Source organism: Metopolophium dirhodum, chromosome 1, assembly GCF_019925205.1.
Source record: "Metopolophium dirhodum isolate CAU chromosome 1, ASM1992520v1, whole genome shotgun sequence".
Classification (NCBI taxonomy): domain Eukaryota; kingdom Metazoa; phylum Arthropoda; class Insecta; order Hemiptera; family Aphididae; genus Metopolophium; species Metopolophium dirhodum.
In genome coordinates this window covers 86804929-86821750 of record NC_083560.1, presented here as the reverse complement: position 1 = coordinate 86821750, position 16822 = coordinate 86804929, and the positions used below count along the sequence as shown (strand labels likewise).

The 16822-nt window shown below is 29.1% G+C and overlaps 3 pseudogenes; 2 read left to right on the top strand and 1 right to left on the bottom strand.

Moving 5' to 3' along the window:
- The first annotated feature begins 454 nt into the window (after positions 1-454).
- On the top strand, positions 455-1086 carry LOC132943390 (uncharacterized; annotated as a pseudogene).
- Positions 1087-1251: 165 nt separating this feature from the next.
- Positions 1252-2682, top strand: LOC132943381 (uncharacterized; annotated as a pseudogene).
- Positions 2683-15060: 12378 nt separating this feature from the next.
- LOC132943365 (uncharacterized) lies at positions 15061-16213 on the bottom strand (annotated as a pseudogene).
- Positions 16214-16822: the final 609 nt, after the last annotated feature.

Sequence of the window (16822 nt, the reverse complement as noted above, 5' to 3'; positions counted from 1 at the left end):
ATTTATTATTTATTAAAATTATGTTAACTGATTTAATGTATTAATCTTATTATTTGCAGGTACCTAAAATAGTTGATGAATGGAAAGAAATCGAAAATAAATTTTCCCAACGTTGGAATTTCCCTAGATGTGTCGGGGCTATTGATGGGAAACACGTAATTATCAAAAGACCTCCTTGTTCTGGTTCAACCTACTTTTATTACAAAAAAACCTATAGCATCATATTATTTGCCATGGTTGATGGTTAGGTTAACTAGACCCATAGTATCAGTATGTAACATAACACACACCAGAGTACGTATTTGACCTAATTAAATTAAATTGTACATGTTATTTATAGGTACCTTATAACAATTAATTATATTTATTTAAGATTTTTTTTTTTGGGGGGGGGGTGGGGTTTGTTTATTTTTTGGGGGGCTAATCACCCTTCAGGCCACCACTATTTGGGCCGGTGGCATATAAGCAAACCATACATTGCTAGAGACCCATAGGAAATAGAGAGCTCTCATTGGTCCTATTACATTTGTGATAACATGATAAAATTATCAATATTTTCAAATTTTATGCTTTTTCTAATTAGAATAGATTTGTTAATTAACATTTTTAATTATTTAATAAAATGATTTACCCACCATCATTTAAATATGAAATTGTCAAAGATGACAATGTAAATATAACTTTAAGATGTGATGTGAAATCTATGGAAGACATCAATGTGTGAGTTGCTGAGTTTGGTAAAATAAATTATTTAAATTGGAACGTTAGAACTAGTGTTCCAAATGGGCAGCGAATTGTGTGTTCGTAAGTATTTTATATTGTATTTACATTACTATTTATGTTGTAGAAATCTTAACTAAAAAACATCTTTAAACATTTTTTAGAAAAAACTTTGTTTGTCAACATAGTGGATTTCAGAAGCCTAGTATATCTGAAAATCAAAAAGGAATTTCGAAAAATGCTGAATGTCCAGCTAAGGTTAAGGCTGTTATTAAACTGGACACAGTATCTACAAGGAAGAAAGATCCATTTATAAATTCAATTAAACTCATAATTAATTTTTTTGTCTTTTTGTTTAACTTGTGAATTTGTCCAGATCATCTATGGTAATATATTATTCTGATACTATTTTCATTTTAATTTTCGCAATTAGTTTTTTTTTTTGCAGACTCCAAATATGTGTTAAATTTGTGAAATAAAAATGAATTCTACATTTTTACAGATTGATTGACAAGTCATAGTAAACAATTTATGTTATGTCTGTCTGATAAAAATAAATTGGTACTTTAAATTTGTGTTCATTATTTACTAACAAATAATACAGACTATATTGTATTACACTGTTTCTGGTATTGTATTACACTGTTTCTGGTATAGTATTGTAAACAATACATCCACAATATTTTCCACTGTATTATACAGTCTTTATTGTATTACACTGTATATTATACTTTAATGATGTGATTTAAAAAATAAAAATTAACAACACTTAATATGTACTTAACAATTGGTAATAAGCAATAATAATACAAGCTTTACAATAAATAGATATTTAATATTTATATTACAGAAAGGTTTAGTATGTTACATAGAAATATATAAAATTAATTAATTTGTGTTCATTATTTATTAACAAATAATAAAGTCTATATTGTATTACATTGTTTCTGGTATAGTATTGTAAACAATACATCCACAATATTTTCCAATTAATGATGTGATTTAAAAATTAACAACACTTAATAATTGAAAATAAATAATAATAATAATAATATAAGCATTACAATAAATATGTAATATTTATATTACAGAAAGGTTTAGTATGTTGTATAGAAATATATAATCATCATACCCATACTATAAAATCTGCTGAAAGTCTCAGATTTATTCCGGCTGGTGATGATTTAAAAAATATGTTTTATGAGTATTTTGATTCTGGAATGGGTATAACTGAATCACAAAAATATCATGAACAATAATTATTGGAGTTAAAAGAGGATTTCACGTTGGAACATTTTGCTAATGGAGGCATTAATCCATGTTATCGTACGGTTCGTTATTGGTATGATGTTTGGAGAAGTTTGAATTTAGGTCCACGTAGTGGTGTTGGATTAATTGAGGTAAATATCCAATTATAGCAATAAAGAATAGTATACTTACATAATATTAGATACAGATAATACAAATAAGTAAGGTTAGCATACATATTAATGTAGCTTTATTATTTTAATTTTAATATAGAAACTAAAAGAAAAACAAGAAATATACAGTAAAAATGGCATTACTGTTTTATTCAAAGAAAATCCATTTGCTGTAATTGTTATAACACCCATTATGAGAAGAGCTCATCAAATGAAAGAGGCAAAAGAAATAATATTTGTAGACAGCACAAGTGCATGTGATCCTTTGAATCATTCAATAACATTTGTTATGTGCCCAAGTTCTGCAGGGGCAGTGCCTTTAGCCATCATTTTAACAAAAGGTCAAACGTATGAGTGTTATTGTCAAGGATTTAAATTAATAAATGAAGCTGTTCTAGAAAGTTTTTGTGGACAGGGATATCCCAATTTATTTCTGACTGATCAAAGGTCAGCTGAAATTAATGCCATCAATAATATTTGGCCAAAAAGTAACACGTTACTTTGTACGTTCCATGTCTTGCAAGCAGTTTGGCGATTTTAACTAGAAAACTTATACTTTATTATTATTATGAACTGTAGAAATTGATTAGATGTACATACCTATACATGTAATTTGAATTTTAACTTGAGAACTTATATTTTATTATTATTATGAATTGTAGAAATTGACTTGATGTACATACCTATACACGTGATTTGAATTTTAACTTGAGAACTTATACTTTATTGTCATTAAATTTTATATATGAATCATGTATTCATGTATGAACTAGAAAAAGCATTTTTCGAAATTCCTTTTTGATTTTCAGATATACTAGGCTTCTGAAATCCACTATGTTGACAAACAAAGTTTTTTCTAAAAAATGTTTAAAGATGTTTTTTAGTTAAGATTTCTACAACATAAATAGCAATGTAAATACAATATAAAATACTTACGAACACACAATTCGCTGCCCATTTGGAACACTAGTTCTAACGTTCCAATTTAAATAATTTATTTTACCAAACTCAGCAACCCACACATTGATGTCTTCCATAGATTTCACATCACATCTTAAAGTTATATTTACATTGTCATCTTTGACAATTTCATATTTAAATGATGGTGGGTAAATCATTTTATTAAATAATTAAAAATGTTAATTAACAAATCTATTCTAATTAGAAAAAGCATAAAATTTGTAAATATTGATAATTTTATCATGTTATCACAAATGTAATAGGACCAATGAGAGCTCTCTATTTCCTATGGGTCTCTAGCAATGTATGGTTTGCTTATATGTGGGCCGGTGACCGTGATTTCCCACTGGACCGAACACCCCTCAGTACGCCTCTGTATATTATATTATTACTCATTCTAAAGTTAATAAATAAATACAAATAAAGAAAGTTGAATAAAACAATTGATTGGTTTGCATTATTATGTTTGTGGTATTATAAAATATTAAATTCGTTTAACAAAAAGCATGTGGTGCACACTAAAACTAAGCCAGGGTATTCTTCGCAAATTTATATGGTATAACAATATACATTACATTAATTGATAAATACGATCGGCGGTGAACGTGTTAAAAACAAAAACAAAAAATAGAAAAAATATTTAGTTTCGCAGAAAGTATGTGTTGCAGATAAAACTAAGGCTCGATTTTCTTCGCAAATTTATATTATTATAATAAGAGATATTTTATTATTAATTGGACGGTGCCCGGTCAAAAGGAAATAAGTAAAAAAACACTGTTTGGAGAAAACTAAAAAAAACTATCTACAACATTCAAACGTTAAAATTATTTCTCAATATTTTTGACATAAGTTTTTGAATTGGCTCTTCAAACATGGGTTTTCTCGAAACTTAAAATATTGGATTAACTTTGGACTTATAAGTCAAATAGTATTCCCTTTGTACGGTATTTATTTTGACTTATTCCCTTTAGCACATGACTTATTCCTTTTGGACATCATTTATTTTGACTTATTCCTTTTGGACAGCATTTTTTTTTGGACTTATTCCCTTTACCATATAAGTTATTACTTTTGAGTACTTTTTAATTTGACTTGTTTCCTAATACACATGACTAATATTAATTATTATTCATTGGTGCAACAAATTATTGACATAGGTATAAACTATTAGTCAATAAATTATTAATTATTAATAATAGACTAATACTGTAGAAACTGTTTCTCTTAAAATTAGGGCATAGTGGATATGTTACGTACCCACGTATTAAGTCGTCATAATATATTAACTATGTACAGCGCGCCGCCCGTTTCTAATAATATTTGACACTATAACTAATAAGGCAATTAGTGTAGTATAACATGCGGAGGTCGTTGCGTAGAGAAAACAATTAAACTATAGAAGGTGCCGTCACATACGTATCTTTCCTGGAAAGCCAACACCCATACGCAGGATACGAGTCGACCAGCATACCAAATACGAGACCCGAACTCTGTCTCATGACCGAGCTTAGACACTACTACATTTACCCACTCCAAAGGAAACAATCATATATATAGAAGCCCAGGACAAGAGCTCTTCAGACGGTTAGGGACATTCAGAGTCAGGTCGTTACACCACTCACAGTTTAAATTCTATAGGTGCGATTCCTATGCACGCGTCTAGAGCTGCGCGGCCGACGTGGCGCGATTTAATTTTAACCGCGCAGCAGTGTTGCCGCGTTGCAAATTTGAAATTCTGCGGAGAATAACAAAAAAGTTTCGAAAATTCTCCAAGTATGGACAGTAATAAAAAAAATAATAATTACTATGGAATTTTTTTATATAAAATTTTATTAAGATTATTGATGATGAATTTATACATATAACATTAAAAATTATCATTATTTCATATTTGGAATTGTTTAGTTTTTTGAATATCATAAAAGAAGAAATGTTGATAATATGTTAAATGTTTATAATGTTTATGTTTATTAAGTCACTGTCCAAGAAGATATCTACTAAGATCGATTTTAAGTTTGGTAAGTATTTTTTTTAAAAAAGGATTAATTTATCATTTGAAGATGAGGAAAAATAAATAAAACAAATATTTTACTTAAATGTGTATGGTGTAATAACAGCAAAACTATAAAATCATAAAAAACAAATTATTAAATTAATATCACAAACTTAGTGAACATATTGTTTCAATATAAACATAAATTAATAATAATCAACCAAATTGAAATAAAATATAATGAATTAACTAAATAGTTAACAGCAAATATAAAAACATAAAAAACAAATTATATATATTATATTATATTATACATAAAAAAAAAACAGTCTCATTTATCAGTCTCTTAGTTACCTGCCTTATGTTTGTCTAAAGTGGTTTTTGTTACATCATAATTATAACAGGTTTTATTATCACATTCTTTTATTAACTGTTTCGACAGTAGCAATCCACACAATGTTTCTGTAGACAATCGATTTCTTAATTTTGTTTTATTTATGTTTACAGCACTAAACACTCTCTCTACACAAGCACTACTGTGTGGTAGTGATAGTAATCCAGTAACAAAGTTATTTATTTCAGGATACATGAGTGTACCATCACCTTTGAGAATAGTAAGACTATGTTTCCAAAATGAAAGAACAGACTTGTCTTTGTCAATGTTCACGTTACTGATAAATAAACGCCATTCTCTGTCAAGTTCATTTGGGTCATTTCCTAATTTAGGAAAACATATGGAAACCAATCCTAAAGATGACGTATTTTTCACATTGTTTGGGTCTAAAAATGTCATTTGTTTTAATGATTTTACTTCATTTGAATTAAATGGAAACCGAACAAATATTTGCCTGGCACATTCTACCAGAAAACTTAAACAATCAGTTTGAAAAGTTTCTTTTTCTTGTAAGGTTAAGACATTGTTTTGAAAAGCTACAGCTACTGCAGGTCCCAAATATATATTTTCTGATGGTAGATAATTTTCAGGATTACGGTACTGCAGTACTGAAATGTCAGTATTATTTAAAATATTTCGTTTTATGTAGCACTGTAGAATAAATTTATAAGCGGAAGCAATTCGATCATAAAGCAAGTATAACTTGGGAGCTTCTGATTGAAATTCGAGATTTACATTTACTATTGTAGGCAAAATGAAAGTTAAAAACTCTAAATATAATTTGTTTTTTGGGTCATCTAAATAGTTAGAAATGTTTGTTCCATTTAACACATCTTCAAATTTCTCTAGACGAAAAAATGATTGGAGAGCTTTGTATTGTTCCAAAATACGCTCAACGGCAGCTAATACAGAAAGCCATCGGGTGCCTGATAGTTGCAACAGTTTATGTGGCTTAATTGACCAGAAAGTTTGAAAAGACTCGTATTCTTTTTGACGTTTAAAGCTCTGTTGAAAATATGTATAAATAGATCGAACCATGTTTTCAACTGTATCTGGCAATTTTTTACAGGCATAATCTGCACATAAGGCCAATGAGTGACAAACACATTTTAATATAAACAAATTTGGAATATCACCTCTTAACTTGGTTTGTAATGAATTGTTTACACCCATCATCGCATTTGCCCCATCAGAAGCAAATCCAATTAAGTTATTTTTATATGGGATCTGATGATTATTAAAAAAAATAGTAATAACTTCGTACATATTTTGTGATGTGGCATCTGCTAATGGCAACAAGGTAACAAATGAGTCAGATACTTCAAAATTTATACATGTTCGAACAACAATCGCTAAATGTTTTATGCAGCTATGGTCCGTCGATTCATCAACTAGAATCGAAAATCTATGGTTTTTCGTAATATTTATAATGTTTTCAAATCCTGTAGCTCCAACAACATTATTTATGAGACCTGTACATTTAGTTCTGTTACATGATAACTTCTCTAATTCTTTAGGTTGTAAATCAATAGATTTTATTAACCCAACTAGATGGTTAACCGAATTTATTGGCAAATTATGTTCTGCAATAAACGATGCAATACGAATTTCTGCAATTTTTACTTTACGGGCAGACGAAATCAAATTTTTGGTAGAAGGCATATCAAAAACAGAAGTCACTTTGACATTTTTTATAGTTTGTTTGTGTTTGTTCGATGACTGGTGTTTTTTCACTGCCGACAACCCACCTTTGCAATCGCTCAAACAAGATCTACAGTAAAAATAAAAATGTCCTTTCTTACTACGTCCGATCCACTTTTTGTAATCTTTATCTTGTTCCCAGTGTTCTTGATATTTATGTTCGTAATGCCATGTTTTTTGTTTCTTGCCACATGGAGTTGGAGGAGGACTATTGCCTTGAACATATTCATCATCAGTACTTGTCACTAAACAATAAATATTATATAATTATTATTAATTATATAAATTAAAACTTACTTTTTAATCCCAAATTTGCTCAGATGTTTTGGGTTTGTACTTTGTAGTTAGTATAAAATTAAAATTTACATTTCCATACTCTTCATTGATTATACAGTCATAGATAAGAGATAACCAAGTGGCATGTGCACTCGGGCTTATAACAATAGAATCGCGAATAAGAGCGTGAATGCGCGATAGTTACAACTGTCAACTATCGAAACGATTTTTTTTTTTTGATAATTGCGGGTGATTAAAACCATGAAAAACATTGATAACATTTTTTTGTGACAATTTTTTTTGAACTTGAGATACTGGGTCATATTCTGAAAATTTGTATAATTAATGTATTAAATTTGTTCATATTGAGCACAGCACACAATTTCTTAAAAATCCCCAAAACTTCAATTTCTTTAAAAGTTTCTCTCCAAATCCCCAACAATGTAAAAATTCACCAAATATGGGGAAAAATCGCCGCGCAGGTACTACTTTACTTGTTTTTAAATATAACCGATTCCTATGACCGTGGCCGCCGCGCGCGACGGTCGCGCGAGCCTAGCGCCGCGAGGCGACGACCGCTTCGAGAGGAGTCAAATCGCACGAGCCGCGCGGCTAATCACAATTGATCACACTTTCAAAGTGTGACCAACACAGGTTTATATTTTCGCCAATATTGTAATCAAACGTCTTAATTTTCAAAGTTCAACAGTGCAATTTTTAAATAATGTCTTCAAAAGGGTCATTTACAATAGAAGAAGACATTCAGTTGGCTGAATGTGTCAGCAGACATCCATGTTTATATGACTTGAAAAATCCCAACTACAAAGATCAACAGATTAGAGATAATGTTTGGAAGTTAATAGCAGATACCTTTAAGAAAAGTGGTAAGTCATACCTAAATAATATATTAATGAAATATCAAAATTAATTGACAATTTATTGCGTACCCGTCAGTGTAGAGTGATATAATTTAGTTTGTATCTAGAAAATTTAAATTATTGACATCTGCATAATTATCTAGATTAAAATGTAATATTCTATCTTGATAATATTATCATGTAAACTTAATGTATACTTAGTAAGTCATCTGATATTTAGTTATTTTTGTGTCTGAACTCAATACTGATATAATATGTATTTAATATTTAGATATATTTTATATTGTTCATAGGCACCATGCATTGCCATATTGGGTAATGTTGACAATATATTATTATAATGCATATTATGTCGATGGGTATTATAATATATAGTGTGTATAGTAATAACTAATAACAAATATCTATAATCATAGAAAATAATAATGTCGAATATTTTGTTTTCTTAATAGAATATTCTAGAATATTCTAGAATAGAATCTTTAGAATACATATTATATACATAATATATAATATACGATAAGGAATCAGCGTTCAACGAGTGATTATTGTTTTTATTGCAACTTTTTATTGATATACCCACATTTTGCTTATTAAATAAAATGCTTGGAAAAATAGTCCGTGCGTCGTGCTTTTAGGTACATATTAACCAATAATAATGTACAGACAGTCCAGCTATCCAGTTAAATAACCTAAAATAGTTTTATTTTGTACTTATTCAGTTTTGCTACGCGTCCGTCATATTTTGTCGTACTCACTACTCGACCCTATATAGTAATAATTCATAACTTGAAAATATTTCACTAATATCAAAATAATAATAGATATTCAAGTTTTAAACTGAAAGATAAAAACAAAATTAAATTATACATAAAATCGAAAAAAAATAAAAAAATATTTAAAATCGAAATCATTTTTTTATACGGCATTGTTAATTTTTTATTGAACGAGAAGTTGAATTTCATTTATTATTAATAAAAATGTTTTTATACACAATATTTAAAAATTAATATTACATAGGTACCTACTATAAAGTATAAGTTATATTATAACATATTATGTAACATTACCTCGGCGTGACTGCTAGTTTTTCAGCAGCAGTTATTGGTTTTTTAACTTTGATACTTGGGTTAGTTGTTATGTCTTCCTCGACTAGATTCAATATGTAATTAAATTGATCCCAGCTTAACCTAAAAAATTCCCGGAATTTGGTTTCGTCTCGCCATAAATGTTTTTCTATCAGGACACTGAAAAATCCTTCAGCTTCCCTGGTTAAGTATATTTCATGCACTTCATTTTTTTTTATTTGATAGTACGTGTTTTATGATGGCTTGTTCTTCTTTTACTTCTTGTAAAAGAAGTAGTTTTATGATTAATTTTTGTTTTTTTGTTAAGGACATAGTAAAACTAAAGGTAATAACTAAACTGGTATTATTTGAAAACACTCAATAATATATAAATACACTGTATAACCGTTCCAAACAAAGGACTTGATACAACTGCGTGGCACCCACGTGGCTACGTGTCTAATTCTAGTCCTATATAGTGTTAGCCACGCGACTCCTGACGCGAACATAGGAATCAATATTGGATCGCGCGGCCAAAATTCAAATCACGCCGCGTTGGCCGCGCGGCTCTAGACGCGTGCATAGGAATCGCACCTTTAAAGAGTCGTAACACCACTCTTTTACACCATATATTATAACATTGTATTTTTGTACTACGTTAATAAACATTCATCATACCTAGTACATCACGTATTTTATTTCTGCGTTGATGTATATATCGACGTCGGTTGGGACGTAACAGATATAACTCTTATTAAACTTGTACATAATAATATTATCTAAGATAGTATTGATAGTAAATACAACTACTACCTATACTTACTTTAATTAATATACAAATCTTAAAATTATAGACACCTAATCAATATAATCAGTATCCCATGTGTTCAACATAAAACAATATTGTTAAATCTTTTTAATTTTTAAAATGCTTAAATATTAAAAAAAAAAAAACAACTTCAATAGAAAATAAAAATTTTTCTTTTGTAATATCAATGTTAAAATGAATGTGTAAATAAACGACTTCATGCTTGTAAGTCAAACAAAAATAAAAATAAATATTCAAACAAAAATAATAAGAAATAGAAACAGAAATCTTAATACAAAATTATAATAAATTTTAATCAATCTTCATCAGAGTTAAGTATAGGATCATCTACTTGGGTTTCAGTAGTGAGATCTTTATAATATGAATGATAAACTGAAGGTATATATTTTAACCCTGCGTAGGTCACGCGGATTACTATTGTAATCCATCTAAAAATAAATGGTTTTTTCGTATATTGAAAACCAATAAAGTTATCTTATCTTTTCAGTACCTTCGAATAATATGTTGCTTAATATAATTAGTTTGTTTCCGATTACTGGTCGCATAAGTTCTCGTTGTTATCGGAATTCAAAGTGTGTTGGATTACCAGTGTATGCCGCGCGATCTTTCACGCCCGTTTTTTTTCCGTTTATTTTCTAATCAAAGTTTTTATTTACGTATTAGTTATAAAATAATAATAAAAAAATGAGCAACACAATCGATATTGAACAATGGCTAGAAGAAGATGAAGATGAACTTATTGATGGAAATGACATTGACAGTGAAGATGAGTTGGGGGATCAGGTAGACATTAATAATGAAAACATGGATACGGAAAATAGTGACTATGAAAATGAAAGTGAGTCAAGTAGTGATGATGTTGGTCCAATATTACAAAATAAATATTTTTTTGGGAAGGATAAAACTAGATGGAATAAGAAAGCACCTACTAGTACCCATCGGACACGTTCTCATAATATAATTGTTCATTTACCTGGTCCAAAATCGATCGCAAAAAATATGAAAACTCATTTAGAATGTTTTTTTCTTTTTTTTGATGAAGTTGTAATAAATATTATCGTCAAAAGTACAAATATAAAAATATCTTTTGTGAAGGAAAATTATGAACGTGCTCGAGATGCTAGGGAAACTGATGATGTTGAAATTAAAGCTTTGATTGGTATTTTAATTCTTGCAGGAGTTTCTAAATCTAGTAGACAAAATATATTTAATTTATTTGATGATTCCAAGGGAACTGGACTTGAGGCTGTGTATCTAACTATGAATGTTCAACGTTTTAGATTTTTAGTTAGAAATTTGCGTTTGACGATTTTACCAACCGCTCAGAAAGAAGCGAAATTGATAAATTGGCTCCTATAAGGGAACTTTTTGAAGTTCTAGTGCAAAATTTTCAAAATAATTTTATTCCGAGTATTAATATTTGACATTAGATGAACAATTAATAGCTTTCCGTGGTAGATGTTCGTTCAGACAATATATTCCAAATAAACCTGCCCGTCACGGAATAAAAATATTCGCTCTTGTAGACGTAAAAAATGCATATACATTTAATTTGGAGGTTTATGCCGGACAACAACCAAATGGTCCTTATAAAATGAATAATAGTGCGGAAAGTGTTGTCAAAAGAATGGTTCAGCCAGTGGAAGGTACTAAAAGGAACATAACCATGGATAACTGGTTCACTTCACTTCCAGTGGTAAAATATTTACTAACTGAAAAACAATTGACAGTAGTGGGGACTTTAAGAAAAAATAAAACATGTATTCCAAAAGAATTTTCAATTTCAAAAAATAGGGAAATAAATTCGTCATTATTTGGTTTCCAAAAAGATTGCACAATCACTTCATATGTCCCGAAAAAAAATAAAGTAGTTATACTGCTATCCACTCTGCATAATGACGCTTCTATCGATCAAGACACAGGAGATCAACAAAAACCAGAGATGATTACAATTTACAACCAAACTAAATATGGCGTTGATAGATTAGACCAAATGTGTAGTCTATATGACGTTTCAAGAAATTCTCGTCGTTGGCCGCTTACCATATTTTTTAACCTAACTAATATATCATGTATAAATGCTTTAAATGTGTATAAATTTAACAATATCAACAATAAATCTAAAAGATCAGACTTTTTAGAAGCATTAGCTTTACAACTGATGAAACCAAATATTGAAAGACGTATTAAAAATTCAAAATTACCAAAACATATTAGGAGTCGTGGTATGAAAATTGTAGGCCTCGTTGAAGATACACCTATTTTGCCTGAACGTCCTAAGGGAATTGGTCGATGTTATTTGTGTGGAAGAGCAAGAAACAAAAGTACGAGAAAATCATGTGAACGTTGTTACAAATGGGTGTGTCCAGATCATTTAAAATATATTTGTATTGGTTGTTGTGATGAAGAACAGAGTGAAGAATCATCTTAAATTATTTCAAATCAATAAAAATGTATTTTTTTTTTATAATTAAAAGTTAGAATATGTAAAAATTTATAAAGTACTCTTGTCTGCAGGTACTGAATACATGTATTTTTTATGTTGTGTCTAATTAACTGTTTTCTCATGGTTAGCCCTGTATTAGGTTATATTAGATACCATTGATGATTGATTATACATTATAGAACGTCAGTGTTGGGTAGGTTACTTTTTAAAAGTTATTAAGTTACTTTACTCGTTACTAAGAGATAAATGTAATTAAGTTACTTAACTCGTTACTCAAATAAAATAACAAATTATATTACCTACATGTAGATATTGTTACGTGCTGCCCCTTCAGGGATTCTCTATGTAGATGATTTGAAAATAATGGTAGCCAAATTAGATTTATAATACAATGTTTTATTAGAACAAATATAAAATGTATAGTATCGTCGTGGTAATAGTAGTAGTAGTAGTCGTCGTCCTGTATATGGCTAGTGGCGTGAAGTCGCTTCTGCGTTGCTGGTCCAGGTACATCTGTCTTTACTGTGTTTCCAGCCCTCCTATATATGATGTCGGTTCCTTTGATGGATCCTGCGCATGGACGGGGCGGTGTATGTAGCTGGTTCAATAAGTTGTTATTCTCGCAACCGCCGCTCGTGACTTGTTGGCCGCTCCCCTTGATTAGTTTGCCAAAATAGGATATAGTTTCTAATATGAGGTTACGTCTAGGAGACCATAACAACCCAAGGAGAACTGCCTCTCCGAGTATAATAATACTTATATACGAATACATGAATTGAGTGCGTAAAGCTATTCCTTTACAATATTGCAAATTTGCCGTGTAGTTACTGTAACATAAGTTCAAACCCTGATAACTATTGATGTTAATAATTTAATAAATATTTTATATTTATTATATTTTAATATTTTATTGTATTGAATACTTAAATACTACTGATTGACTCAAATAAAGCATCACTATAATCCTTTTGACCATTCCTTATACATCCTGTAATTAATTATAGATTTAAAAAATAAATAAAGTTAGATGTGAAAAATAACTATTATTAATAAATGTTTTTACTTTTTAATACTACTACAATTTTAGTGTCACATAATTTTGTAGAAATATCTTTTCCTCTTCCTGTCCATAAACAACGTATGGCAAACTCATTACTAAAAATTGTTGGCAAGAACTCTCTTTATGTTTTCTTTGACTATATTTCCGCCAATAGATATAAAAAAATTATCCTGAAGTTTTTAAATATAGATTAAAATGTTGTGAATTAAATTAATGATTTATATTATTATAGCAGTATAATATGTACCACTAATGAAACAAATGAATCGTCCAATAAACAATTTGAAACATTTTTAAACATTTGCTCGTTGTTCATGGGCCAATTTGACATAAAATTTCCATCAAAATTAGGTAATGCAGTTGAAATGTTGTTTATTACTGTATTTTATTAACAGCTTTTTCAATATGATCAAGTTTAGATAATAAATGATCATACTTGATCCTACTTTGAATTTGTTCCATATAAATTAAATTTAATAGTTCTATAGATGGATTCTGTTTATCCATCTGAATGATTTCTATAAATGATAAATATAAAAAATATGAAATAAAATGTTTAAGTATTCAATGATATACACAACTAAAAATGTTCATAACAAATATTAAATTTTATTAAACCTGGTTCAGTTTTATCCAAACGATCCATTGGATTTAATTTGTACACCGGATGAATTTCATGTGGTATTGTGTTAATATCAATTTGTTGAGGTAATGTACTGCTACTCTATGTTTTTAACAAAAATAAATTTCTTGATAGATGAATAATGAAATTTATAGTACAATGTACAAATTATATGAAACATAAATTATATTTTTATCATGAAATACCTACCTAATGGCCTAAAAAGCAATTTTAATACAATTAAGTATGTGACCCTAATATTTAAATAGTTTGGGGTTAGATTAGAATGAGTTTAATATTTAAAAACAAAAACAAGTAACTAACTAAAAATAATTGATTTAGAAATTCAAAGAAAATTGTAGTACAAAAAAATTTATCAATGTTGAGGATTATTATTTTTTAAATTCAAATATTCAATCTTTTATTTAAGTTCCTAAAAATAATGTTTCATTTATTTACCTCTGGTATGTTAAAACTTCGAGTCATTCCCATATTGAACGATACATTTTCTGAGCTCGAGGGCGGAATTAAATTGACATTATTTAATTCGGTGAACTGAGGCTCGGCAATGTTATTTAAAACAGTTTGTTCAGTCATACCAGTTTGTGGAACTTTATTTTTTTTTTTCTGTTGAACAACGTTGATACCTATAGTTAAAAATAAAATAAGTAAGCTATTATAAAAAAAATTAATTTATAGATAACCTTCTTCACTTGAAGTATCAGAATCTTCAGGTATCATTGCTCACTGGCCGTACAATCTTTTGTTTTTCTTTTGAATATGTTGCTGCTCAATTTCAGAAGCTGATTCCTCAGATAATGCAACATGCCTGTACCACGCTCTACTAAAATCACCTAAGTACAAATTGTTTATGCAAAAATAGTAAATTTAGGTATACCTATGCTAGCCTAGATTTATTTTCATTAATGTAGGTAACTATAAGACAGATACATACTATACTCTTTGCCATTTTCATATAGTTTTATTCTGTATGTGTTCCAATCATCTAATGGTTCCAAAGCCTCTTTTAGTACATCACTCGTAACATGTAATGTCCTAGGTGGCCACACACATTTTACCATTGCATTGCCATCTCCGTCAACAGTTTTTAAAACCCAATTAGTTGGTATGACACTATAATCATTACTGTCGGGAAATGTAGCTATCACCCAACGTTTTCTGGTTAGTTTCTATGATAATGTATGGAAAATTAATAACTATTATTTAATTATAAAGATTTATGTGGGTATCTATATACCTATTTAATAAAATGATAACCGTTTCAATAAAAAAAATATGGGCAAGTGGATGTTGATCTCCTGTACAGTAGGTTACAAGTGAGTCACTGTAATGGATGGTGTTAAATTTGAATTCAATGATAAAAATCATTGAATACGAAAAATGATTCTGAGCGAGTCTATAATATTACAAAGTAGGTATATTTTATGATATTGTGGTGATTAAAGTAATTAATTTTAATATTAGGCATTAGTCTACTACAGGCTACAGTAGGTTAAATTTATTTTTTCATCAAAAATTACATTTGAAAATGTCATTGTATGAACAAGATACTGAAGTTGAAAATCAAAGCATTATTTTAATACTTATCGTGTACACAGGCCACAGCCCATAAAATTAAAAATATAAAAATAAAACACATCATTGTAAAATTAATACATAAAATGATATTGGACTTACTTTTTGATTCTTAAACGATAAGAACAAATGTTATACGCTTATATATAAATATATATATGCCCAAAATATTGAATAAAAACCAAAATAGGTGTATAATTACCTGTCTAACAATTGCAGGAATTGAGAATTCACTATTTTGATAATCCATTACTTTCCGTAGAGTTGACGTTGACGTTGCCGCGGAGTAGGTATAGGTAATGAAAATAACGAGAATGAAAGAGAAAATAACAACAACTGTACAATTTCAAGCACGAGAAGCTTGAAAAATAACTAGTGAAAATGGTTATAACTTATGACTTTTAGAATTTTATAATAAGTTTAATATTATTTTTAAGACATCTGCCGCAAAGACCAATGTCTGACAGTGCTGTGTGTGCGTAGCTCGCTGTACGGACGTACGGTTGAGCGTCCTGCGGGTTCGGCTTTCGACGATCGGAAACGGAAAACCCATGCTGGTGTTTATAACAATGAGATATAACTATTTGGGTATATTTTTGTACTTATAAATAAAGTTATAATATTATAATTGCAGGACTCAGCTGCGGGTTGACACGCGTAAACATGATTATTTCAATGCAACAATAATTGAACATAATATTTGTAGCATTGCATACATATGGCATTAAAATATTCAAATAATATTACTTGATAATATTTTAGATATTATTTTTATGGAATAATTATACAATATTGCATTATTGTTACTTAGTAATATTATTATGCGATCGAAATTTAGCATAGCGGCAACGTTTTGTAA